Source organism: Marmota flaviventris, chromosome 3 (assembly GCF_047511675.1).
Source record: "Marmota flaviventris isolate mMarFla1 chromosome 3, mMarFla1.hap1, whole genome shotgun sequence".
Classification (NCBI taxonomy): domain Eukaryota; kingdom Metazoa; phylum Chordata; class Mammalia; order Rodentia; family Sciuridae; genus Marmota; species Marmota flaviventris.
The window spans coordinates 143,973,066-144,000,169 of NC_092500.1; the positions used below are offsets into that span (position 1 = coordinate 143,973,066).

A 27,104-nucleotide genomic window follows, 5' to 3' on the forward strand; every position below is an offset into this window, starting at 1 on the left:
AATCCAAAATTCAAACTTATACTGCCTTCTTAGGGAAAAAAAAAATGGAAGTAGCTCAGTCCTCTCTCAACTTCTGAGAGATGTTAGCAGTGAAGAGGCCACAAAGTATAAAACAACTGGGACAAATACACTGTCATCCCAGCCCCAGGGCTCTCCTCCCTGCTTCTATACCCTGTGTCCAAAGAAATTGTCTACTCTTGTCCTGTTACCTGGCATTCCTCCTAATCTTAGTTACTTAACATCTTAATTCCAACAATAGATCAGAAAGAAAGTGACTTTGGCTGAGGATCCCGAGTTCAAAGCCAGCCTCAGCAAAACTGAGATACTAAGCAACTCAGTGAGATTCTGTGTCTAAATAAAATACAAAATAGCGCTGGGGGTGTGGCTCAGTGGTCAAGTGCCCAGAGGTCAATCCCTGGTACTGCCCCCGCCTCCCCCCCAAAAGAATGATAGACAATTTTGAAGAGACACTGGGAGAATGTTTTGAGACCATTTAAGAAAGACAAGGAGTTTATGTATCTGTTGCATGAGATGCCCTGTGTAATATATGCAGTGCACTTGGTATTTAATTAAGCACTTTCAAGTAGACAGTCAGGAGACAAGATAGAAGCAGGAGACTAGAAATATCCCACCAGTGTTTTATGAAGTAGACTGTGAAATGCAAGTTGTTTTTTTTTTTTTTCCCAGAATTTATATATCATGTGCCAAACCCAAAGAGGAAAAGAGGAAAAGGCCAGAAGGAAGAGGGGTTTGATCATCAGATGGTTAAATGTGGTGTGATAGTGTTCTATTAGAAGTTTTGAAACATTCAACCCATGTTCACTTCACTTCAAACAGACCCAAATGGAAAACATCTGGAGATACACACATGCAGCAGTACTATGGGAAACATCTGTGCATAAGTCACACTTTGTGCTGGTTAGTTGTCTGTTGGCTTCCCCAGTATACTCCCACTCTCCCTGCCCTTCTCAAGAAGGGTTGGAAGCCTGCAAACTACATTTCCCATAATTCCCAGATGGCTGTCTACTAATGGGAGAGGCTGGGGAGAGATAGAAAGAAGGTGGAGGGGAGCAATCTATTTTTATTTCTTCATCTGTTGAAGTCTTTGGCCGTGCCAGCAGTGATGGTGAGTGAATGTGAGTTTCTGCTCAGGTAGGAGAATTTTCATAGCCTAGAGGCTGGGGTGCTCCTGCAGCCTCTATACCACAGCATTCCCTGGCTGTGGGTCTGGCTGCATCAGCATCTGTAACAGGCAACCATTGATTCAAGTTCAGCTTCCTGGATTCCTGAAAGTTTCCAACACAGCGGTGGGGCAGTGGGTATCCCAGCAACCTCAGCAATCATGGATTCTGGATAACAGCATTTCTTCTTTGGTTGGGTCAGCCTTAGGCAGTAGCTCCTGCGATTACTAATCTCTCAGTGATCTCTGCTTCCCCCTTTGTTCTCCTTCAGAACTTTTAACACATTTGTAGCCAATTTCCTATGTTAACTTCCCTCTACTGAAATTCCTAGAGCATTTCTGTTTTTCTGATTGGACACTGGCCAATGTACACACATAAACTAGACTAAAAGAAGTGAAGGAAAATCAAATTAGACATTTAGTGTGTTTAGTCTCTTCCCCTATTTAGGGGTAAGCAACTCTTTACCCCACAAGTTCTAGAAAAAACTCAGTTCCTTGTCATATACTCTGGAGACTCCTTCAAGGAAAAGAGGGCAGGCGACACTGCAAATATTCTAGACAAGAGACTTTCCCTTCAGATAGCCCTGTTCATAATCTATGATGACATTTTAAAAAAAGGACTTTTCACCAACTATCTTTTATATGTTAGGCATTTAAAATGTTATTTTATTTAGTCCATAATAATCCTTGAAGTCTTATCACTCTCATTTCATATACAAGGAAAATAAAGTATTTTGATAGTGGTGTACTTCATTTGGTGGTGTCCAAGAACAAAATTTCAACATCCAATTTCAATTGAATTTTTAAGATCTCATTGACTTTATTAATGATTCACAAACCCAGCAGCATTCAGTCTATAAAATAGACAGGAACTCTGTGGGGGTGGATAACAGTGAGATTTTGTGAGGTACTGTGCACAGGAACCAGGAAACAGCGTTGTACAAAAGTAGATTGATTGGTTAACATCAGGTTACTTCAGGTTAATTCCCTTGTACGGGTTGAAGCAGAGGGAACCTCTTTATCATGTCAGCTCAGATTGACTGAGCTCCTTTTGATGGGTTGCTGTGAATTTCCTCTTTTTTTTTTTTTTTTAAGCTGGGGATTTTCCTGTTTTTAAAATTTCAGTTTGATTATGTGACACTTAACACAAGTGACTCCGGTTTGGTTTGGTCTGTTGGGGCCTAGCATAGGAGCTCAAAAGAATGGCTTCCTCTCCCTTTCCCAGCACACATCCTTTTTGCATTGAGACTTAGCTATTCCTCCCAGGCAGTGGTGCAGTCTATTCTTTACTTTCTGGAATCTAAGATGACTTACTCTGGTCTGTAAAATGTGCTGGAAAAGATAAAATGGTTTCTACAGGTCAAACTCTGGTTTGAAAGGTCTGGCAGGTTTTGCCTTCTTCCACGTGGAACACTGCTGTAATGTCACTGAATGCAGTAGATCTAGCCTGTTGGAGGATAAGAAGCTGTTTAGAAAAGACACAAGATGCCTCAGCCAGCCACCAGTACCAACCTCCAGAGGTTAGAGTGTGGCTATCCTTGAGCTTCTAGTCCAACAGCCTTTCACTGAAAGCAACTGCAGGCCAGGCAAAACTGGAAAAGGAACCACCCAGCTAACCTACAGAGTTGTGCAAGATAGGAAATCATTGTCTTAAGCCACTAAGTCCACTGTGCAGCAATATATAGTTGATAAAGTGGTCGTTTGCTGGGAATATTTTTTTTTGCATTCATATTCATTCTACTTTTGCTTGTCAATAGTTTCCCAAATCCCTTTTATTGTATTTTATTTTATTGTCTTTGCTAATAAGATGCTCATCTTCCCTAGTCAAAGAGCAGGCACAGGACTCAAAGTGGTCCAACGGGATACTCTGTCTCTGGAATTTGATTTATGATCAGAGGAAGGAGAATTCTAGGTGAGAATATAGGTTGACTATCCCTTAGCTGAAATACTTGGGCTTTGGGAAGTATTTCAGATGTTAGACTGTTTTCAGATCCTGGAATATTTGTATACTTATAATGAGATATCTTGGGGATGGGCTACAAATCTAAATGTGAAATTCATATATGTTTGATATTTACCATATACCCATAGCCTGAAGGTAATTTTATATAGTATTTTGAATGAGTTTTCACATGAAAACAAGTTTCATGGTGTGGAATTTTCCACTTGCAATGTCAATGGTCAAAAATATTTCAGAGTTTGGAGCATTTTGGATTTTCAGATTAGGGTGCTCAACCTGCCTTAAGATCTGGATCTGCTGTATGGAAATTCCTTAGAAAACTTGGAATAGAACAACCATTTGACCCAGTTATCCCACTCCGTAGTCTATACTCCAAAGACTTAAAATCAGCATACTACAGTGATGCAGCCTCATCCATATTTACAGCAATTTGACTCACGTTAGTCAAGCTATGAAAACAACCTGATGTCCTTCAACAGATGAATGGATAAAAAAAATGTGTTATATATACATGATGGAATATTACTCAGCCATAAAGAAGAATGAAATTATAGCACTTACCAGTAAATGAATGGAACTGGAGAATATCATGCTAAGTGAAATAAGCCAATCCTGCCCACTCCCCAAAAAAGGCTTAATGTTCTCTCTGATTTGTGGATGCTAACCCCAAAACAGGGAATAATAGAAATTGGACTAGACAAAGGCAAATGAAGGGAAGGGAGGGGGGGAAGAGAATAGGAAAGACAGTAGAATTAATGGTCATAACTTTCCTAGCCTTGTATTTATATATTTGTATACACGACCAGGATAACTCCACATCATGTACAACCAGAAAGAGGGATCCTAAATAGAATAAAGTATACTTTCTGTATGTATATTCTGACAAAATATGTTCTACTGTCATGTATAACTAAAAATGTGTTATATATACATATATATATATTTTTCAATAAAAAAGAACACATGGGGGGGGGGTGGCAGAAAGACCTGGTTTCTGCAATGGAGATCCATTGGAGAGGCTGGTTCTCATTATGTTACAAATCTCATTCTGTGGCACTCCTTTTGGTCCTGTTAGCTGTCTCATTTTCTTTTCTTTTTTCCTTTCTGTAAGTTCCCTTTTTTAAGTTAGTTTGTATGGATTTCTGGTGCAGCACTACATCTTGAACCCAGCTGCCCCACCCAGGTTCTACCCATCCCTGTTGCTTCCCTAATCCTTTCTAATCCAGTTTCTGCATTCATTTTAGCATCTCAAATATGTCTGACCTTGCTTGATAGGCATTCAGAAAAGTCTATAATCAAGCTGGGAGCTGCAACCTGGTATCAATACTGGGTATGTTAATTAGGTCTTTGTGCTGTGACCCAAAGACCTGAGAAGAACAACTTAGAGGAGGAAGTTTATTTTGAGCTCAAGGTTTCAGTAGTTCAGTCCATGGTGGATGACCCCATTGCTCTAGGCCCCAGGTGAGGCAAAACATCTTGGACAAAACTTGAGACAGAGGAAAGCTACTCAGCTCACGGCCACAGGGAAGTAGAGAGAGGGAGGGGGTGGGGCTCCAGGAGATGAACTCATTCAGGGCATGCCCCCAGTGACCCACCTTCTCCAATCACACCCCATCTGCCTACAGCTCCCACCCAGTCAAAATAGGATGGACTAATTAGGTTATAGCTCATGTAATCTAATCATTTCACCTCTGAATATTCTTGCATTAACACAAGAGCTTTTGGGGGGATACCTCATATTCAAACCAGACTCTGGGTCTCCCATCCAATAATCATGTTGGCAGTAACCAGGGAAGGAAGTTTTCCAATTGGAGAAATGATATATTGACCAAGAAGTGGTGATTTTTTTCTTTTAGGTTTATTGGAGTATAATTGATATACAATTGAAATGTACGTAAACATATTTCTTTTTTCTTTTTTTTTTTTTTTTGTATTTTATTTCCAGACAGGGTCTCACTGAGTTGCTTAACACCTTGCTTTTGCTGAGGCTGGCTTTGAATTCACGATCCTCCTGCCTCAGCCTCCCTAGCTGCTGGGATTACAGGTGTGAGCTACCACACCTAGCTAAGTGAACATATTTCAAAGGTTCAATTTGACACATTTTCTCTTGTGTATCCATGAAAACACTACCACAATAAGATACTGAGCATCTCTATGAACCCACAGTTTTCCTTGTATCCCATTAGGGTTTGGTTCTTAAATAACCCTGAAGGCTCCTGTGTGGAAGGGTTGATTTCCAGCCTGTGGCACTATTGGGAGGTGGTGGCACCTATAGGAGGTGAGGCCTAATGGAAGAAGTGGGGCTATTGGGGTGTGTCATCAAGGGGGGTGTAGGGACCAGGGGCCCATTTCTTTCTCTTTGCTTCCTAGCCACCATGATGAGTTGATCAGGTTTTCTCTGCTGGGCGCTTCCTGTCATGATGCCCTGTGCTTCCACAGACCCAAATCAATGTGGCCGAGCAACCATGGATTAAAACCCTGCAACCATGAGTCAAATTCAACCTTTTACCTCCTTTGAAATTTACCTCAGATATTTGTGACACAGACAATAATCTGACTAAAATGTGATCCTTTGTAATCCCTTCCTCTCTCTTATCCCACCTCTATTTCCCCCAGGTAACCTACCTGCTTATATTAGTTTGTGTTTCCTGAAGTTTTATGTAAGTGAAAAAACACATGAAAAACTTTTTTTCCTCCAACCCATTTCACTTAGCATAGTTATTTTGAGATTCATCCATGTGGTTGTATGTATCAATATTTTACTTCTTTCTGTTCCTGAGCAGTATTCCTTGGTGTATGTACACCACGGTTTGTTCATTCATTCACCTGTTAAAGGACATTTAGGTCGTTCTCTGTTCTGGGATATTACAAATAAAGTTATAAGCATTCATGCACAAGCCTTTATATGGATATGTTTCCATTTCTCTTGGCTTATTATTTAGGAGAATGACTAGATCATAAAATAAATGTGTATCTAAATGCTTAGGAAATGGCCAAAGAGTTTTTATAAAATAGTTATACTATTTACATTCTTTTTTCTACATTTTTATTGATACATTATAATTTTACATAATGGTGGAATTCATTGTTACGTATTTGTATAGGCACACAATATAGCAATATAATCATTCCCTGATTGTGGTGAGCCGCTTCTGCCGTTTCTGCAGACTATGGTCGCCATTACAAGATGGCGCTGGCTCCGCTGTGGTCTGTGACAAACAACTCCTTATTTGGGAGAGTTGGCACATGATTTTTCACCACCCTATGAGAAAGCTCCACGTGGCAGCTTTGCATTGGGGCTTGAGATGCTTTATTAAGGCTGGGAGGGGCATCCGAGAGTTAGAAGAAGAAATATCAAGGACCTGAATAAACTGCTGAAAGAAGATTCCTGAGTTGCGTCTTCCTTGCGGGCAAGGGGTCGCGACACCTGATATTTCCCTGTTCTCTCTCCTACTCCTTCTCTATGGTCCCTTTCCTCAACTCTGTAGATCTCCCTTTGATTTTCAGACACCCCACACATTTCTTTTCCCTTTTCCTTTCTAGCTTCCACATATGAGAGAAAACATACAGCTCTTGATTTTCTGAGTTTGGCTTATTTCACTTAACAGAAGGTTCTCAAGTTCTATACATTTTCCTGCAACTGACGTACTTTCATTTTTCTTTATGGCTGAATAAAATTCCATTGTGTATATATGCCACATTTTCTTTATTTATTCTTCTCTTGATGGAAACCTAGGTTGGTTCCATAGTTTGGCTATTGTGATATTGTGAATTCATACATATGTGTATGTGTGTGTGTGTGTGTGTGTGTACACACATATATGTGTATATATATGTATAAAATAGATATAATAAAGATAAATAAATACAGATAAAGATATATAATCTTTAATTCTATTAAGGGATATATACATATTTCTTAATTCTTTAGGATAAATATCAAGGAGTGGTATAGCTGGGTCATTCCTAGTTTTTTTAAGAAAACTGCATACTGATTTCCATAGTGGTTGTAGTAATTTACAATCCCACCAATATTGTAAAAGCGTTTCTTTTTCTCCACATGCTTTCCAGCATTTATGTTTTGTACTTTTTTTTTTTTTTTTGGTACTGAGGATTGAACTCAGGGCCTTGTGCATGCGAGGCAAGCACTCTACTGACTAAGCTATATCCCCAGTCCCTGTTTTATATTTTTAATGGCGGTAATTCTAAATGGAGTGAAATGAATTTTCAGTGTAGTTTTGATTTACATTTCCCCAATTGCTAACAATGTTGAACACTTTTTCCATATATTTGTTAACCATTTGTATTTCTTCTTTTGAGAAGTGCTGTTTAGTTAATTTGCCCATTTATTACCTGAGTTATTTGTTTGTTTGTTTTTGACTTCTTGATATATTTTGGATATTAGTCTTCTGTCAGAAGAGTAGATGGCAAAGTTTTCTCCCATTCTGTAGGTTCTCTTTATACTTTCAATTATTTCCTTTACTTTGCAGAAAATTTTAAATTTTGATGCTATCCCGTTTTCTAACTCCCAGCATCATTTCCTGAACTTCAGAGGTCGTATTGAGAAAGTTGTTGCCTGAGCCTATATGTTGGAATATTGACCCTACGCTTTGTTCTAGGAGTTGCATAGTTTCTGGTCTAATTCCTAGATCTTTGATCCATTGAGTTGATTTTTGTGCAGAGGGGAGATAAGGATCTCATCATGTTCTTCAACATATGTATAACCAGTTTTCCCAGCACCATTGGTTAAAAAGTCTGTCTTTTCTCCAATGTATGTTTTCAGTAACTTTGTCAAGGACCAGATGACTGTATCTGTGTGATTTATCTCGGTGTCTTCTATTCCGTACCATTGCTCTATATGTCCGTTTTTATGCCATTAACATGCAGTTTTTGTTATTATAGCTCTGCAGTATAATTTGAAGTCAGGTATTATGATGTGTCCAGCATTGCTATTTTGACTGAAAATTGCTTTGGCTATTCTGCGTCTTTTATTTTTCCAAATGAATTTTAGGACTGTTTTCCCGAGTTCTGTAAAGAAAGTCATTGGTATTTTGATGGGTATCACATTGAATCTGTATATTGCTTTTGGTAGTTTGGTGTTTTAACAATATTAATTCTACCTTTCCATGAACATCAGAGGTCTTTTCATTTTCATGTGTCTTCTTCAATATCTTTCTTCAGTCTTCTATAGTTTTCATTGTAGAAATCTTTCACCTCCTTGGTTAGATTTATTCTTAGGATTTCTTCTCTTTCTTTCTTTCCTTTTTTTTTTTTTGAGGGGCTATTGTGAATGGGATTGTTTTCCTGTATTCTTCTTGGCAGATTATTTATTGGTATATAGGACAGCTATTGTTTTTGTATGTTGATTTTGTAACCTGCCATTTTGCTGAATTTGTTTGTTATAGGAGTCTTCTGGTAGAGATTTTTGGGTCTTCTAAGTATAGGACCACACCACCTGCAAATAGTGATAATTTGACTTCTTACTTTCCTATTTTTATCTCTTTTATTTCCTTCTCTTGCTTAATTCATCTGGCTAGAATTTCTAGCGTTATATTGAATAGGAGTTATGAGAGTGGATATCCTTGTTTTGTTCCAGATTTTAAAGGAAATGCTTTCAGTTTTTCACTGCTGAGAGCCACAGCTGAGTCGGAATGGCCCCTGGCATTTTGCCAATAATATTGATTGACAGGTGAGGCATTAATATCTGCCTCGGCTGCTACTTTGCAGTTCTCACGGTACTTTGGAGTTCTCATGGGGATTCCCAGGGATTCCCGGAGAGTTCCCATTGGTTGGGGAAGTGCAGGAGGAGGGATTTGAGGAGGATATTTCCAGCTGCTGGTTCCTGGAGGAGCCACGTGGCGTTCGGGAGGAATTCCCGGGAGCGTGTGTGGAGCGTGCTGTTGGAGTTCAGAAATAAAGTTTGTTCCTGCTTCAGTGGCTCGTGATTTGTGCCCAGCCAGACTGCGGCATTTGGTGGCCCGTAAGGGGAACGCCTGAAGCTCGGGGGTAAGTGAAATTGCTTACCCCTAAGGGAAGGTGAGAGAATGGGTGACCATTTCAAAAAAAAATGTGTTCTTGTTTTGATTTGTTTTGTTTTTGTTTCAAGCTGCCTATCCCTAGAAGTTTCTCAGGCAAACTGGGAAAAATGGTTGGCTCAAGGTTTGAAGTTGTTTGCCCCTGAGGAAGAGATAGAAATAGACCACAAATGCACATGTCAAGAAAATAGGAAAATTGATACAACGATTTTTTGTTCCGTTTTTGTTTCATTCTGTTTCAGTTTTGTTTTGTGTTATCTTATTGGGTTGCGTTATCTTTATAGTAGATTAGAAATTAGTAAAAATCAAACCGAAAGAGTGTTAAGTAAATTGTTAGAGGTTCAGACCATGGAGAAAGACATTTTAGATCAAGTAAGAGAAGTTCTCTCGAGCTAGTCAGATAGAGGAAGAAAATTCAAAGGAAGAAAGCTTAGAGGAGAAACAGCTATTAGGGAAAAAGCTACAACAGGAGGCTGCCACTAACACCGTTCTATCACCAGAGGGCGTAATTCAACCAACAGCTCCACCTATAGAGACAGCTGAGTGGCCCTCAACCCCCGTAGTTGATAGATGGGATCCTGAGATAGGACCTCAAAGATTAGCATGCCCTGTACTTGAGCAGGCAGGAGGGCAGCAAATTCACTGTGCTTTAGATTTCAAAACAGTGAAGCAGTTAAAGGAGGCTGTAACAACCTATGATCCTCAAGCAACCTTCACTGTAAGCATGGTCGAATCCATAACCAACTTGGACATGACGTCAGCAGATTGGGCTAGCATGTGTAAATCTGTGCTAAATGGAGGAGAATATTTGTTATGGAAGTTGCCAATGAGAAATTTTGCATGGAGACAGCTAGGCGAAATGCAACAGCCGGTTACCCTCAAAGAAATCTAGATATGTTGTTAGGAAAAGGACCTTATGAGGGTCAACGGCAACAAATTGAATATGATCCTGCTATATATGCACAAATTGCTGCAGGTGCAGTTAGGGCATGGAAGACTTTACAAGGACATGGAGATTTACAAGGTCAATTATCTAAGGTAATACAGGGAGCTAATGAACCTTACGCTGAATTTGTAGATAGACTTATTCAAACAGCTACCAGAGTTTTTGGGGATATAGAACAAGCAATACCATTATTTAAACAACTGGCTTATGACCAAGCAAATCGTTGGTGCAGAGAGGTCATTAGACCATGGAAACATGGAGATTTAAACACATATATTAAATTATGAAGAGACATTAATGAACAAGGGCAAGTCTTGGCAGCTGCAGTACAATAGGCTTTAGATGCCAGGCCAAAAACATGCTACAATTGTGAACAAACAGGACATTTTAAAAGGAGTTGCCCCATAGGAGGAGGGTTTAACAAAGCTAGGTATCAAAGGAGTAGAATACCGGGTATTTGCCCACAATACTGTAGAGGGAGACATTGGGCTAATGAATGCCGTTCTCAAACCACCATAGAGGGTACTCCGTTATCAAAAAACGGACAAGGACCAGGTGTTTACCCACGATATCATTGAGAAAGGCATCGGGCTCCATTGCCAAAAAAACGGACAGGGGGGCCCAATGCTCCAGGGCCCACAACCACAAATATACGGGGCACTGGAGGAACCGAGAAACACCATCAGGGTAGTGCCCAGGACACATTATCCATTAAATCCCTCATCAGACAAACCAGAGGAAGCGCAGGGTTGGACATCTGAGCCTCCGACAGAGCAGTACTAACTCCAGAGATGGGAGTTCAAATCATTCCCACAGGAGTAAAAGGACCTCTTCCCCAAGGAACAGTAGGCTTATTGTTAGGACGCAGTTCTTCTACTCTAAAAGGACTTATGATACGTCCTGGGGTAATTGATCCTGATTATGAAGGTGAAATAAAAATTATAGCTAGTTCTCCAAAGCGTATATCAGTAATTTCACCAGGAGATAGAATAGCACATTTATTAATAATACCCAGCCTACATGATAAATTTTCTAGTCGTATTATAGAAAGAGGTTACAGGGGATTAGGCTCCACAGGTGTAGATTGGGCTATGCTGTCTTTAAATTTAGATTCTCGCCCAATGCTAAAACTAAATATTCAAGGACATGAATTTAATGGACTACTGGACACAGGTGCTGACCTTAGCATCATCTCTCGTCAAGAATGGCCAAAACATTGGCCGTTACAACAAGCCACTCAAATGCTTTGAGGCCTAGGAGTCGCAACTAATCCCCATAGAAGTGCAATGGTATTAGATTGGAAGGATCCTGAAGGATGTGAAGGAACTATACAGCTATATGTATTGGATCATCTTCCTATAAATTTATGGGGACGAGATGTCCTAGATCAATTAGGTTTGACATTAACAAATAACATCAATCCTAATGTGCCCACTACTAGGGCTAAACAAGGTTTCAGGAAAGAAAAAAGATTAGGAGAACAAGAACAAGGTATAGCAGCACCAATTCAAATAGATCAAGGAATAAATAGACATGGATTGGGTTTTCAGAAGGGGTCACTGAGGCAATAAAAATTACTTGGAAATCAGAAAGACCAGTATGGGTTCCTCAGTGGCTCCTGACTAAAGAAAAGATACAAGTAGCCCATGACCTGGTCAAACAACAATTAGCGGAGGGACATATACAACCTTCCGTATCTCCCTATAATACTCCCATTTTTGTCATTCAAAATAAATCTGGTAAATGGAGATTATTGCAAGATTTAAGAGCCATTAATAATGAGATGGTTATTATGGGACCTGCTCAATCAGGGATTCCTCAATTGTCTGCTTTGACAAAAACCTGGTACATTTTAGCTATAGATATTAAAGAATGTTTTTTTTTTTCAATTCCAATTCATCCTGAGGATAGTCCACGTTTTGCATTTACTATCCCTGCACTGAATCATGAAGGTCCTGATCAGAGATATGAATGGAAAGTACTCCCTCACGGGATGGCTAACAGCCCAACTATGTGTCAAATTTATGTTAACAAAGCAATCCAGCCACTTAGAAATCAAAATCCTGAACTACAAATATTTTACTATATGGATGATGTATTGTTAGCACACAAAGATAAAAACACATGCTAGAATGTTATGCCACACTTACAAATTTATTAAAAAATTATAATCTAGAGATAGCAATAGATAAAGTACAATTAAATTTTCCAATTAATTATTTAGGAGTTCTATTATCCTCAACCATGGTCCGTCCACCAAAAATTCAAATACGAGTAGATCAACTCAAATCACTTAATGACTTTCAAAAGTTATTAGGAGACATAAATTGGATAAGGCCTTATCTAGGCATACCAACAGGAGAGTTGGGACCTTTATTTGATATCCTAAAAGGTCCATCAAATCCAAATTCACCCCGAATGTTAACGCCTGAAGCAAGACAGGCATTAAAAATTATTGAAACATATATGGAATGCTAAGAGCCAAGTATATGATGCATGGCATTTTTGGTCGAAAGGTGACGCCAGCTAGCCATTGAGATGATATGATTATGTTAAGATTTGCATTCATATGGATATTGGACTCCTGCTGTTCACCTAGGCCGGCTACGGGACTCCTGGAGAGTTCCCATTGGTTGGGGAAGTACAGTAGGAGGGAGTTCCGGGGGAGGAGCTCTCTCTGCGGGTCCGAGAGGAGGCCGCTTGGGTGGAAAAAATCTTCCCGGGCGCGTGCCGAACATTGGCGGCAGTTTCAAAAAATAAAGTTTGTTCCTGCTTGAGTGGCTCGTGATTTTATGCCCAGCCAGACTGCGGCAACTAGCGGCCCGCACGGGGAACGCCTGAAGCTTGGAGGTGAGTAAAATTGCTCGCCCCTGAGGGAAGGCAACAAAATGGGTGACCATTTCAAAAAACAATGTGTTCTCGTTTTGATTTATCTTGTTTTTGTTTCAAGCTGCCTATCCCTAGAATTTTCTCAGGCAAACTGGGAAAAATGGTTGGCTCAAGGTTTGAAGTTGTTTGGCCCTGAGAAAGAGAAAATTGATACAACTATTCTTTGTTCGGTTTTTGTTTCATTCTGTTTCGGTTTTGTTTTATGCTATCTTATTGGGTTGCGTTACCTTTATAGTAGATTAGAAACTAGTAAAAAACAAACTGAAAGACTGTTAAGTAAATTGTTAGAGGTCCAGACTATGGTAGAAAACATGTTAGGTCAAGCGAAAGAGAAGGTCTCTCAAGCTAGTCAGACAGAGGAAGATTTGAAGAAAGAAAGCTTAGAGGAAAAACAACCATCAGGCGGGGAATTACAACAGGAGGCTGCTACTAACCCCGTTCTATCACCAGAGGGCGTAATTCAACCAACAGCTCCATCTACAGCTGAGCGGCCCTCAACTCCCATAGTTGATGGACGGAACCCTGAGGCAGGACCCCAAAGATTAGCATGCCCTGTACTTGAGCAGGCAGGAGGGCAACGAATTCACCGTGCTTTAGATTTCAAAACAGTGAAGCAATTAAAGGAGGCTGTAACAACCTACGGGCCGCAAGCACCCTTCACTGTGAGCATGGTCGAATCCATTACCAACTTAGACATGACGCCAGCAGATTGGGCTAACATGTGTCGATCTGTGCTAAATGGAGGACAATATTTGTTATGGAAGGTTGCCAATGAGGAATTTTGCATGGAGACAGCTAGGCGAAATGCAGCAGCCGGTTACCCTCAAAGAAATCTAGATATGTTAATAGGAAAAGGACCTTATGAGGGTCAACGGCAACAAATTGAATATGATCCTGGCGTATACGCACAAATTGCTGTAGATGCAATTAAGGCATGGAAAACTTTACAGGGGCATGGAGATTTACGAGGACAATTATCTAAGGTAATACAAGGAGCTAATGAACCTTACGCTGAATTTGTAGATAGGCTTATTCAGACAGCTTCTAGAGTATTTGGAGATACAGAACAGGCAATGCCATTTATAAAGCAACTGGCTTATGACCAAGCAAATCGTTGCTGCAGAGAGGTCATCAGACCATGGAAACATGAAGATTTAAACACATATATTAAATTATGTAGAGACATTAATGAACAAGGGCAAGTCTTAGCAGCAGTATAACAGGCTTTAGATGCCAGGCCAAAAACATGCTACAATTGTGATCAAACAGGACATTTTAAAAGGAGTTGCCCCATAGGAGGAGGGTTTAACAAGGCTAGGTATCAAAGGAATAGAATACTGGGTATTTGCCCACGATGCCGTAGAGGGAAACATTGGGCTAATGAATGCCGTTCTCAAACCACCATAGAGGGTATTCCGTTATCAAAAAACAGACAAGGACCAAGTGTTTACCCATGATATCGTGGAGAAAGACATCAGGCTCCATTGCCAAAAAACGGACTGGAGGGCCCAATGCTCCGGGGCCCAAAACCACAAATATACGGGGCAGTGGAGGAACCCAGCAACACCATCAAGGTAGTGCCCAGGACGCATTATCCATTAAATCCCTCATCAGACAAACTAGAGGGAGCGCAGGGTTGGACATCTGCGCCTCTGCCAGAGCAGTACTAACTCCAGAGATGGGAGTTCAAATCATTCCCACAGGAGTAAAAGGACCTCTTCCCCAAGGAACAGTAGGCTTATTATTGGGACACACTTCTTCAACACTAAAAGGACTTATGATAAGTCCTGGGGTAATTGATCCCGATTATGAAGGTGAAATAAAAATTATAGCTAGTTCTCCAAGAGGTATATCAGTAATTTCACCAGGAGATAGAATAGCACAGTTATTAATAATACCCAGCCTACATGATAAATTTTCCAGTCGTACTGTAGAAAGAGGTTCCAGGGAATTAGGCTCCACAGGTGTAGATTGGGCTATGCTGTCTTTAAATCTAGATTCTCGCCCAATGCTAAAACTAAATATTCAAGGACATGACTTTAATGGGCTACTTGATAGAGGTGCAGACCTTAGCATCATATCTCATCAAGAATGGCCGAAACATTGGCCATTACAACAAGCCACTCAAACACTTCGAGGCCTAGGAGTCGCAACTAATCCCCATAGAAGTGCAATGGTATTAGATTGGAAGGATCCTGAAGGATGTGAAGGAACTATACAGCCATATGTATTGGATCATCTTCCTATAAATTTATGGGGACGAGATGTCCTAGATCAATTAGGTTTGACATTAACAAATAACATCAATCCTAATGCGCCCAATACTAGGGCTAGACAAGGCTTTAGGAAAGAAGAAAGATTAAGAAAACAAGAACAAGGTATGACAGCACCAATTCAAATAGATCAAGGAACAAATAGACATGGATTGGGTTTTCAGAAAGGGCCACTGAGACAATCAAAATTACTTGGAAATCAGAAAGACCAGTGTGGGTTCCTCAGTGGCCCCTGACTAAAGAAAAGATACAAATAGCCCATGACCTGGTCAAACAACAATTAGTGGAGGGACATATACAACCTTCCATATCTCCCCATAATACTCCCATTTTTGTCATTAAAAAGAAATCTGGTAAATGGAGATTATTGCAAGATTTAAGAGCCATTAATAATGAGATGGTTATTATGGGACCTGCTCAATCAGGGATTCCCCAATTGTCTGCTTTACCAAAAACCTGGTATGTTTTAGCTATAGATATTAAAGATTGTTTTTTTTTTTCAATTCCAATTCATCCCGAGGATAGTCCACATTTTGCATTTACTATCCCTGCACTAAATCATGAAGGTCCTGATCAGAGATATGAATGGAAAGTACTCCCTCAAGGGATGGCTAATAGTCCAACTATGTGTCAAATTTATGTTAACAAAGCAATCCAGCCACTTAGAAATCAAAATCCTGAACTACAAATATTTCACTATATGGATGATGTGTTATTGGCACATAAAGATAAAAACACATTGCTAGAATGTTATGCCACACTTACAAATTTATTAAAAAATTATAATCTAGAGATAGCAATAGATAAAGTACAATTAAATCTTCCAATTAATTATTTAGGGGTTTTATTATCCTCAACCATGGTCCGTCCACCAAAAATTCAAATACGAGTAGATCAACTCAAATCACTTAATGACTTTCAAAAGTTATTAGGAGACATAAATTGGATAAGGCCTTATCTAGGCATACCAACAGGAGAGTTGGGACCTTTATTTGATATTCTAAAAGGTCCATCAGACCCAAATTCACCCCGCATGTTGACGCCTGAAGCAAGAAAGGCATTAAAAATCATTGAAACATATATGGAAAATATGCATTTGGATAGAATTGATATAAGTTTGCCTTTATTATTTATTGTACTGCCAACAAAAAATATTCCTACAGGAGTATTCTGGCAAGAAGGTCCATTATTATGGATACATTTATCTTATTCTCCTAACACTATTCTTACTAGGTATCCTGAGGCTGTAGGACAATTAATACTCAAAGGAATAAAAGCAGCAAAAGGAGTGTTTGGAATTTCTCCCAATAAAATTTTTACTCCACATACTATGGATCAAATTGATGAGTTAGCTAATGAGTTAAATACTTGGGCAATAATCATGTGTAAATCTAATGTTTCATTTGATAATCACTTACCATCTAATCCTTTGTTGTCTTTTTGGTCCTCGCATCCTGTAGTTTTTCCAAAAATGACAAGAAAAACCCCTATCATGAATGCTCCAAATATATTCACTGATGGGTCAAATAATGGTACAGCAGCAGTAGTTATCCCTGATCAAACTTTTACATTTTTAGTACCCAAACAATCAGCTCAAAAGGTAGAGCTTAATGCAGTATTACAAGCTTTTGTGATGTTTAAAGATTCTGTATTTAATTTATTTTCTGATAGTCAGTATATATTTAATGCTATAGTATCCCTTGAAGATGCTGGTAGGATTTCCCCTTCCTCTACTGTTTTCTCTTTGTTTTCCACTATACAAAGCCTAATCTGGGACAGAAAAGATCCATTCTTTATAGGACATATCAGGGCACGTACAGGATTGCCTGGAGCCCTTAGTTTGGGCAATGAATTAGCAGATAAAACTACACATGACATACATATTTTCTCTACACTAGAAGAAGCTACAAATTTCCATAAAAGGTTCCATGTCAATGCTAATACTTTACAAAAGCGCTTTAAAATAACTAAGGAACAAGCCAGACATATAATAAAACAATGTCAAAATTGTGTGACCTTTTTACCACAAGTTAATCTTGGAGTCAATCCTAGAGGATTGATACCTAACCATATTTGGCAGATGGACATCACACACTTGCCAGAATTTGGAAAATTAAAATATTTGTATGTTACATTTGATACTTCTTCCAGATTTTTGATGGGCTCCCTTCACGCCGGAGAAAAAAACTAAAAATATTATAGCTCATTGCTTACAAAATTTTGCCACTGTGGGCAGTCCAAAACAGTTAAAAACAGAGAATGGTCCTGGTTATACTTCTACCTCTTTTAAACATTTTTGCTCATCATTTGGCATTACTCACATAACAGGAATTCCATATAATCCACAGGGACAAGGCATAGTTGAAAGAGCTCATCAAACTATTAAAATGTATTTATTAAAGCAAAAAGAGGGAATTGGAAAGGGGTATATATCCCCCAAAGATAAACTTAAAATAACCCTTTTTACTCTAAACTTTTTAAATTTGGATTCATCAGGGCTTAGTGCTACGGAAAGGCATATGTATCCAAAAAATGTACATAAGCCCAAGGTACTTTGGAAGGATATTCTAACAGGACAATGGAAAGGTCCTGACCCAGTGATTGTCTGGAGTCGGGGTTCTGTTTGTGTGTTTCCACAGGGAGAGCAGCAGCCGATTTGGATTCCAGAGAGACTAACCAAAGTGATTTCTATAGACCAAAAAGAAGATGATTTGACTCAAATCCATAACAGCTGATATCTAGACCTCCAGTTTGGCTATTCTTACATCTGCGACAGTGATTAACCAGGATGCTTTTTTCAATATCTATTTTATTATTGCATTTTCCCACATCATAAAGTTTTATTTTATTTTTTGAGCTCATAAAGACCTAGGTTAATGTTTTTCTGATCAGTTTTATTTTTTGACTGTGGAGTTTTTAAACATTGCAATGGCGATTTCACCTGTGTAAAGCTACAAGGCCTTTACTATTGTCTTATGTGTTGTATGTTTGTGTGCACACTTGTGTTTTGTGTTGTATGTCTGTGTGTGCATATGTCCATATATCATATATGAGGAGCGCTCATGAAAAAATGAATCCAAATTTTTTTTATTCACGTGATTTAAAAGGTTTAATTTAAATTGGGTAAACAGCTGTTGAGGATTGTTTTAATATGTGAACAAATAAGGAGGTTTACAGATCTGTTTGTTTACTTTCACCTTTCCTTTTCATTATATTTAATAATTCTGTTCAGGAAAATGTAAATTTTTCAGAAAATTGTTTTCTTAGTGCCTGTTAGAATGTTATATAATTTTTTTTAGCCACCATTGCCAGAATTTCTATCTTCATCCTAGTGCCGGTGAAGAGAAAGATAAAACCAAACTATAGCTTCTTTGATAGCTATCACAGTAAACTGTATAAACTGATACATCAATGAATAATAACTCAACAAGTAATGCTCAATCGAGGAGTCGATTTACTTTGGGAGGAAATGGACATATCGATAGATTCCTCCGCTTTGCACTGCTTGCAGAACTAGCCTGGACTATGTATCACTTGTATACATTGTGAACTATCTGTTGGTGCAGCGAATTTTGATAATGCAGGAGTATCTTTGCTGATGGTGTCACCGGTGGTACAATTTTTCAAAGGACCTGTCAATTGGCTTAGTGTCGTGGCATTTCTGTATCCTCCTCCCTTCTGCTAGTGATGGTCTAAAATTTGGGGGCCAACAGAGGTGAGGCAAAGAACCTCACCCCCCACTGGCACCAAGGCCAAATTTGGGGGCCAACAGAGGTGAGGCAAAGAACCTCACCCCCCCACTGGTGCAAAGGCCTATCCACAAGTATGGCTGTATGCTGGACAGGTAGTCAGTGACGGGTATGATCCAATTGCAGTGGTACCAACCTAAGACAGGAGGCTGACGCCTAGAGGTCAGCTCATCCGATGATGGGTAAGAACCATATGTTATATTGGACAACCTAACAGGCACGGTCCCTAAGCCACATTGCTTGTTGTTTAATTAAACAGAAGGGGGTAGATGCTGAGAGCCACAGCTGAGTCGGAATGGCCCCTGGCATTTTGCCAATAGTATTGATTGACAGGCGAAGCATTAATATCCACCTCGGCTGCTACTTTGTAGTTCTCATGCTACTTTGGAGTTCTCGTGGGGATTCCCAGAGAGTTCCCATTGGTTGGGGAAGTGCAGGAGGAGGGATTTGAGGAGGATATTTCCTTCTGCTGGTTCCTGGAGGAGCCGCGTGGCGTTCGGGAGGAGTTCCCAGGAGCGTGTGTGGAGTGTGCTGGTGGAGTTCAGAAATAAAGTTTGTTCCTGATTCAGTGGCTTGTGATTTGTGCCCAGCCAGACTGCGGCATTTCACATTCAATATGATTTTGGCTTTGGGTTTGTTGGATGTAGCCTTTATGATGTTCAGGTAGGTTCCTTGTATCCCTAGTTTCTTCAGGGCTTTTATCATGATTGGGTGCTGAATTTTGTCTAAAGGTTTTCTCTGCATCGTCTACTCTATTAGGGAGACTTTCAACTGAACATTTTGTTTGATTTATTGTGTCTTTCATTTCTGTTTGGGTATTTTTCAGTATTTCTATCTTTTTTTTTTCTAAAATTTTTTTAGTTGTTAATGGACCTTTATTTTATTTGTCTATCTATATGCAGTGCTGAGAATCAAACCCAGTGCTCACACTTGCAAGGCAAATGCTCTTACCACTGAGCCATAATACCAGCCCCAGTATTTCTATCTTAATATTAATTTTTTCATTCACATTCTCTTCTGAATTCTTTCATTAATTTAATTATTTTTTCTGTTTTCTCTTGGAATTCATTGGTCATTTTTGTAACCATTCTTTTGAATTCTTTATCTGATATTTTTTTCCACTTCAATATCTTTGGAGTCAGTTATCTGGTGAATTAACTTTAGGAGACATTGTGTTACCTTGATTTTTCATATTTTTTATATTCATGTTTTGGGTTTTATGCGTCTGCTGAGAGGGATTTCTCTTCCACTATTATGTGTTAGCCTTTTTAGGACACAGACTTCTGTTGCCAAAGTGTCACAGAATGATCTAGATTGAGATCCTTTATAGAAGCATTATGCACGGTCTTTGTGTTAATTCTCTCTTTTTACAATGTAGGAGTGAATGCCATGAGTGCAAACTGAGGGGCCCCCATGTGTTCCTACTTGGGGCCTGGTCATTAGCTGTCATTAGTTTTGGGCTCTTGTCTCTATATTCTTTGCAATCACATATCACTAAAGTTTTTTTTTTTTTTGAGAGAGAATTTTAATATTTATTTTTTAGTTATTGGCGGACACAACGTATCTTTGTTTTTTTGTATGTGGTGTTGAGGATTGAACCCAGGCCGCACGCATGCCAGGCGAGCACACTACCGCTTGAGCCACATCCCCAGCCCTATCACTAAAGTTTGAGTGTAGTTAATTTTTGTGTGGAGCAAGTTGTGCTGTCTGTTGCCTGGGTTTAGTTTGGCAGCAGAATCCCTTGCTTGTGAACTTGTAGTGTTCTTGTAGATTTCCCAGCACCTCATACTAAAGGGGGAAATGAATAATAGCAACAACCAAAGCAAATGATATATAGCATTAGAGTAAATACCAGTGCCTATTATGACATTTACAACACTGATTACCCAAAGAATATAAATGGAGGGGTCAGTAACTGCCAAAAGTAAAAGCCAATAAATAGTCAGGAACTAGATCTGGCATTGAAATAAACAGCAGGTGTCAACTATGCCAGTACTAATAACTGCAACAACATGAATGATGGGGACAGGAGTTATAGAAACCAAATAGTTCTAAGGATTATAAAAACACATTTCATAAGATGAATGAAAATGTGCCAGTAAGGTAAAGGAAAGTTTAGAATGTTCAAAATGTCAACAAAGAATGCTGAAGAGATGTAGCAAGCGATGACTATAAAGAAGGAAGAGAAAAAAAAATAAAATAGATAATTCAAAGTAAAGGGAAAGGGAAAGAGAGAAGAGAATTTGATTGTTAGGGGGAGAAGGAGACAAAAAGAAACAAGAAAAACAAAACAAAAATAAACAAACAAACCTGAAACCTGAAATGATAAGAAAAAATATCTATTATAAAAAAATGCTAAAATGATGGAGAAAATATGCATATGAATACTTAATGAAAAATAGAAGAATTGTCTCTACTGAGGTGGTCATAACTGTCAGTGAGGATGGGTGATCACTGTGCCCAACTGTCCCTCTTTCCTTTTCTCTCTTGGCTAGGTACCAAAAGAAAGAGGAGGGGGCGTGGGGAGAGGGAGACAGAGACAGACAGACACACATAGAGTGAGTTAGTTGGGGTCGTTCATCTTTTACTCTTTTTGGGTTGCTCACCACACTGCCAGTTGGAGTGGCCTTAACTGAAGCGGATTGAAATATCTCCCAACTTCCCTTCTCACCTGTATAAGGTAGGACAGAGTGGGAAGTATATAGATTGAAAGTGTTGTCTTGACAGACCAGTAAATTCCAGAATGGGGCTGCTGCAGAATTCTTAGACAGGAGTTCTAGCAGCGAGAGCTTAGGTCTAATCAGGTCTTAGGGACATTGCTGGGTGCTGTCTTTTTGGAGAGAATAGATCAACACATGCCTATGGCCAGGCAGATGCTGTCCTCTGCTGGGAGTCTGCATCTCATGAAACCTACGAATTCTACCCATGGGTGTCGCAAGCCAGCCATGGCCTGAATATGTGAGCTATGCACATTTGAGCGTATGAGGGGACTGGACCGATGTTGCTTCCTGATTGGACAGTGCGATGTATGTGTGCCTTTGGGCTCGATCTGCCTGTGATCCCACACAGCACCTGAGATGGGTGTGACTCTTCAAGATGTCAATCAAACTGCTGACCAAGACATCACCAAGCAAGACTCCATTCTCCCAAATCCAACCCCTTGTTCTCTCGTAGTTTTACCCCTTTGCCTTATTTGGATGGAATATTCTATTGAACAGCTTTTCCCAATAAAAACCAGGATTGGAGTGTGTTTTCTCTCTCTCTCTCTCTCTCTCTCTCTCTCTCTCTCTCTCTCTCTCTCTCTCTTGCCTCTCTTGCCTCCCTTTTAGGAGGTGAGGCCAAGGGACCATCACTGCACCCCCAAAAAGGTATTTTCTGTGTTTGTGTGGTTTTTTCCATTGCCAGCCCAGTTCACACAGAGTGAACCTGATTCAGTTGCGTGGGGTAGGAAACCAACCTTCCACAGGTCTCACACACTCTGCTGCCCAGGAATATGGCCTTCCCAGGCTTAGTCCCTCAGTATCTTCACACCCACCTGCTCAGTTTCCTGACTCTCCTTAGCTGGCCATGTGGGCTGCCAGACTCATAGGGGAATTGAGTTGCAGTTCCCTCCCTATTTCTGACAAGATCCCCTGGGTACCATCTTCTCTGTGCCTAATTCACTCATGCTCTACTAGGTGCACCTTCGGCCATATGGTAGGCCCTTGATGGGACAGTATGGCAATATTTGCTGTGATCTCCTGGGGTCCCACAGGATGGCTCCCTATCTCAGCTCTCCATTTGCCATTTGAGAAATACAGAGCACTTCTCAAACACAAGCTCCCTGTGCAGCCTCTGGATCAGCTAATTCAGGCTGCTTTTCTGATCTGCAGGTTTTTCTGTGCCAACTTTGTCTGTTGTGTTTCTCTCCCTGTTTGTATTATCCCAGCCCTCTGTGGTGAAGCAGCACCACTGCGGCTGCTACAACTGGCCTGGCTCCAATGTACTTTTTCTTGTTCCTTTCTCAATGTGCTCAAATTTCCAAGTCTCTAAGAAACTCTGACTGTCTGATATTGAATTTCAGTGAATTCTTTCTGTCACTCACCTTGCTGAGAACCAGAATTCCCACTGCTTGAATCCAAAGTCTTGGGGCCACTGGAAATGCAGCCTTCCTTGAATCCATCATCTTGAATCAATCCCCTACATTCTGACTAGTGGTGTATGAGGATTACAATTCCTCCACCTTCTCACCCAAACTTGGTGTGCTCAGTCTTTTTAATTTGGCATTCTAATAAGATATAATGGTATTCCATTGTGACCTTAATTTAACATTACCATAATGATAAATACTGTTCCAAGTTTTTTAATGTAATTATTACAATTTATATAGCTTCTTTGGTGAAGTGTCAGAATATTTTGACTATTTAAAAACTGAATTTTTTTTCTTATTATTGTTTTAAAAAAACAGTTTTTAGTTGTAGATGGACACAGTATCTTTATTTTTATGTAGTGTATTGATTTTTTAAAAAATATTTTTTAGTTGTAGTTGGACATAGTATCTTTATTTATTTTTATGTGTGCTGAGGATTGAACCCAGTGCCTCACACATGTAAGGCAAGTGCTCTAACAATGAGCTATAGCCCCAGCCCTTATTACTGAGTTTTGAGTGTTCTTTACATACGTATTGGACATAATCCCATTATCAGACATGTTCTTTGTGAACATTTTCTCCTACTCTGACTTTTTTCTCCTAACAGTGTCTTTTTTAAAATTTTTTAGTTTCAATTGGACACAATACCTTCTTTTTATTTATTTTTATGTGGTGCTGAGGATGGAGCCCAGGGCCTTGCACATGCTAGGCAAGTGCTCTACCTCTGAATCACACAATCCCAGCCCCTAACAGTGTCTTTTGGAGAGCAGGTGATTTGAAATTTGAAGTCAAATTCATCAATTTATGCTTTTAGTGAAGCACACTTTTGGTGGTATATTTAAAGAGACATAACACAGGATACAAAGGTTTTCTGCTAGAAGTTTTTTCTTTCTTTCTTTCTTTTTTAAATATAATTGAGTTTATGTCCACATCTTAATTTTTTTTAGTGGTAGATGGACACAATGCCTTTATTTTGTTCATTTAGTTTGTTTATGTGGTGCTAGGGATTAAACCCAGTGCCTCATGCTTGCTCTACCACTGAACCACATCCCCAGCCCTCTTCGAGAAGTTTTATAGTTATAGATTTTACATTTAGGTGTATGATCCCTCTTGAGTATTTTGAAAGTAAGGAATGAGGGCTTTTTGCATATAAATTCTGAATTGTGTCAGCATTATTTGTGTGATGAAGGAATAGAAGAATAGAAAAGCTTATTCTTTCTCCCTTGACTTGAGTTTGCATTTGCATCTGTATAAGAAAATTGGTCATTTATATATGTGTGAGTCTACTTCTGGACTCTTTCTTCTGCTCCATTGAGCTACTTGCATGTTTCTGGTACCAGGGACTGAACTCAGGGGCACTCGACCACTGAGCCACATCCCCAGCCCTATTTTGTATTTTATTTAGAGACAGGGTCTCACTGACACTTGCTTAGCACCTCACTTTTGCTGAGACTGGCTTTGAACGCGATCCTCCTGCCTCAGCCTCCCAAGCTGCTGGAATTACAGGCTTGTGCCATCACACCTGGCAAAATTACAGCATATTGATTATTGTACCTTTATAATAAGTCTTGAAATCATGTCATTTTAATTCTTCAAATTTTTTTTGAAACATGTTTTAGCTATTTAGGATTATTTACATCGCCATAAAAGTCTTATTCTTATCAATTTCTGCCTGAGATTTTTTTTTTTTGGTGGTGCTGGGGAACTAACCCATGGCCTTGTGCATGTAAGGCAAGCACTGTACTGAGCTATATCCCCAGCCAGGGAGCTGAGATTTTGATTGGGATTGCACTGTATCTCTGGACCAATTTACAGAAAAGTGAGATAACAATATTAGCTCTTCCTCCCATGATGAATGCAGCACATTACTTACTTTTGTTTAGGTCTTCTTTAATTTTCTTCAGCAATGTTTTGAAGTCTCTCAGAGTTTCATCAGCTGTATTCTTAAGGTTTTTTATTCTATTGTAAAAAGTATCGTTTCTTCAGTTTCAATATCCATTGTTTCATTGCTAAGATATAAAAATGCAACTGATTTTTGTATATTGATTTTATATACTTCAATATCACGAAATTAATTCAATAGTTCTAGTAATTTTTTTGTGTGTGTGTGTTTGAATTCCACTGGGTAATCTATATAGACAGTCATATTGTCTATAAATAAAGACAGTCATCTTTATCTTGTCCTGGATCTTAAGATGGGAAGGGTGGAGTTTCATTCTTAGGCATTATTTGTGGTATTAGTTTTAGCCATTTTACAGATGCTTTTTATTAGACTGAGGAAGTTCCCTTCTATGTTTAGTTTGCTGAGGGTTGTTTGTTTTGTTTTTCTTGAAATCAGGAATGAACGCTTAATTTCGTCAAATGCCTTTTCTACATTCATAGAGATCATTCTATGTTTTTTGTTTTTCCAGTTTTTAATATGGTAAGATACATTGACCAAATGTTTAATGTTATACCAACTTTAATACCTGGAATAAACTCTGCATGGTTGTGATTTGTTATTATTTTTATGTATTGGACTTGATTTGCTAAAATTTTGCCTAGAATATTTGCATCTATGTTCATTGGGAATATTGATCTGTTGTTCTCTTGTAATATCTTTGGCTTTGATGTCAAGGTAATACTAGTTTAGTAGAATAAGTTAAAAACTATTTCTCCCTATTCTAATTTTTGGTCAAGTTTATGTTGAATTGATATTACAGGTTGATTGTTCCTAATCAGGAAATTCAGAACATGAGTACTACAAAATCTGAAATTGTGAGTGCCAATATGACATCATGAAAGAAAAACTTCACACCTGATCTCATAGACAGGTCACAATCAAAAGGCAGGTATACTAATATTGTTGAAACTACCTTCAGGCTACACTATAAAGTGTATATGAAATGGAAATGAATTTCATATGTAATCCTAAGGCTGTCCCCAAGTTATTTTATTTCATAGATTCAGATGCTAAAATGCTGAAATCTGAAATACTTCTGGTCCCAAGCATTTTGAACAATGGATATTCAACCTGTATTTCCTCCATGAATGTGTAAAAGAAATTATCACTGAAGCCACGTTGGTCTGATGCTTTCTTTATGGGAAGGTGTTTTTTGTTGTTGTTTGTTTGGTTGGTTTGTTTTTGTTTTTGTTTTTATACCAAAGATTGACCCAGGGGCACTTAACCACTGAATTACATCCCCAGCCTTTTAAATTATTTTTCTATTGAGATTGGGTTTCACTGATTGCTTATAGCCTTGCTAAGTTGCTGAGGTTGGCTTTGAATTCATAATTCTCCGGCCTCAGCCTCCCGGGCTGCTGGGATTCTAGGTGTGTGCCACCATGCCTGGCAATGGGAAGGTTTTAATTATTGAACTGGTCTTCAAAATAAGGATCAGGTCCTGGTTCCCCTGGTATGGAAGATTAAACATCCGAGAAATGCCAAGGCAAGAAAACAAGTTTTATTTAAAGGATAGAATAGAGAGAAAGAGACTCCTGCAGAGAGAAGGGGGTCCAGAGCTGGTGTTGGAGGCAGTTGGGCTGTCTTACCCATTTTATAGATTTCAGGTTTGCTTTCTTCTTATGACTACATGCCCAAAAGTCAGGAAGAGAGACTTCCAGGGGGTGATTGCTTGGGTTGTAAAGTCAGAGCCTTCCCCTCCCCACCCCAGGCTGTTAGCAACCCGAGCTGGGGAGTGTTATCTATCCATTTCCTTTGATAATCAGCTACATGTCCTTTAGTGTTATCTATCCATTTCCTTTGGTTGATAATCAGCTACCTGTCCTTTGCCCTGACCTCATTATGATTTATTTAATAATTATTTTTTATTGGTATTTTTCTTCGAAGTGAAGGACTATCTTTAATATCACTTGTAATGCAAGTCTGTTGTTGATGTATGTCTCAAAATGTGATTATTTCACTTTTGTGTTTGGAAGATATTTTCACTGGATATATATATTT

General features: G+C 39.2%; 1 long non-coding RNA gene across 1 annotated transcript in view; it reads left to right on the forward strand.

Moving 5' to 3' along the window:
* Nucleotides 1-1,068: 1,068 nt before the first annotated feature.
* LOC139705052 (uncharacterized) overlaps nucleotides 1,069-27,104 on the forward strand; it is a 49,219-nt gene continuing 23,183 nt past the window's right edge. Inside the window, exon 1 of the long non-coding RNA XR_011706943.1 lies at nucleotides 1,069-1,126. This is a non-coding gene — a long non-coding RNA (uncharacterized lncRNA). The remainder of the gene's footprint in view (nucleotides 1,127-27,104) is intronic.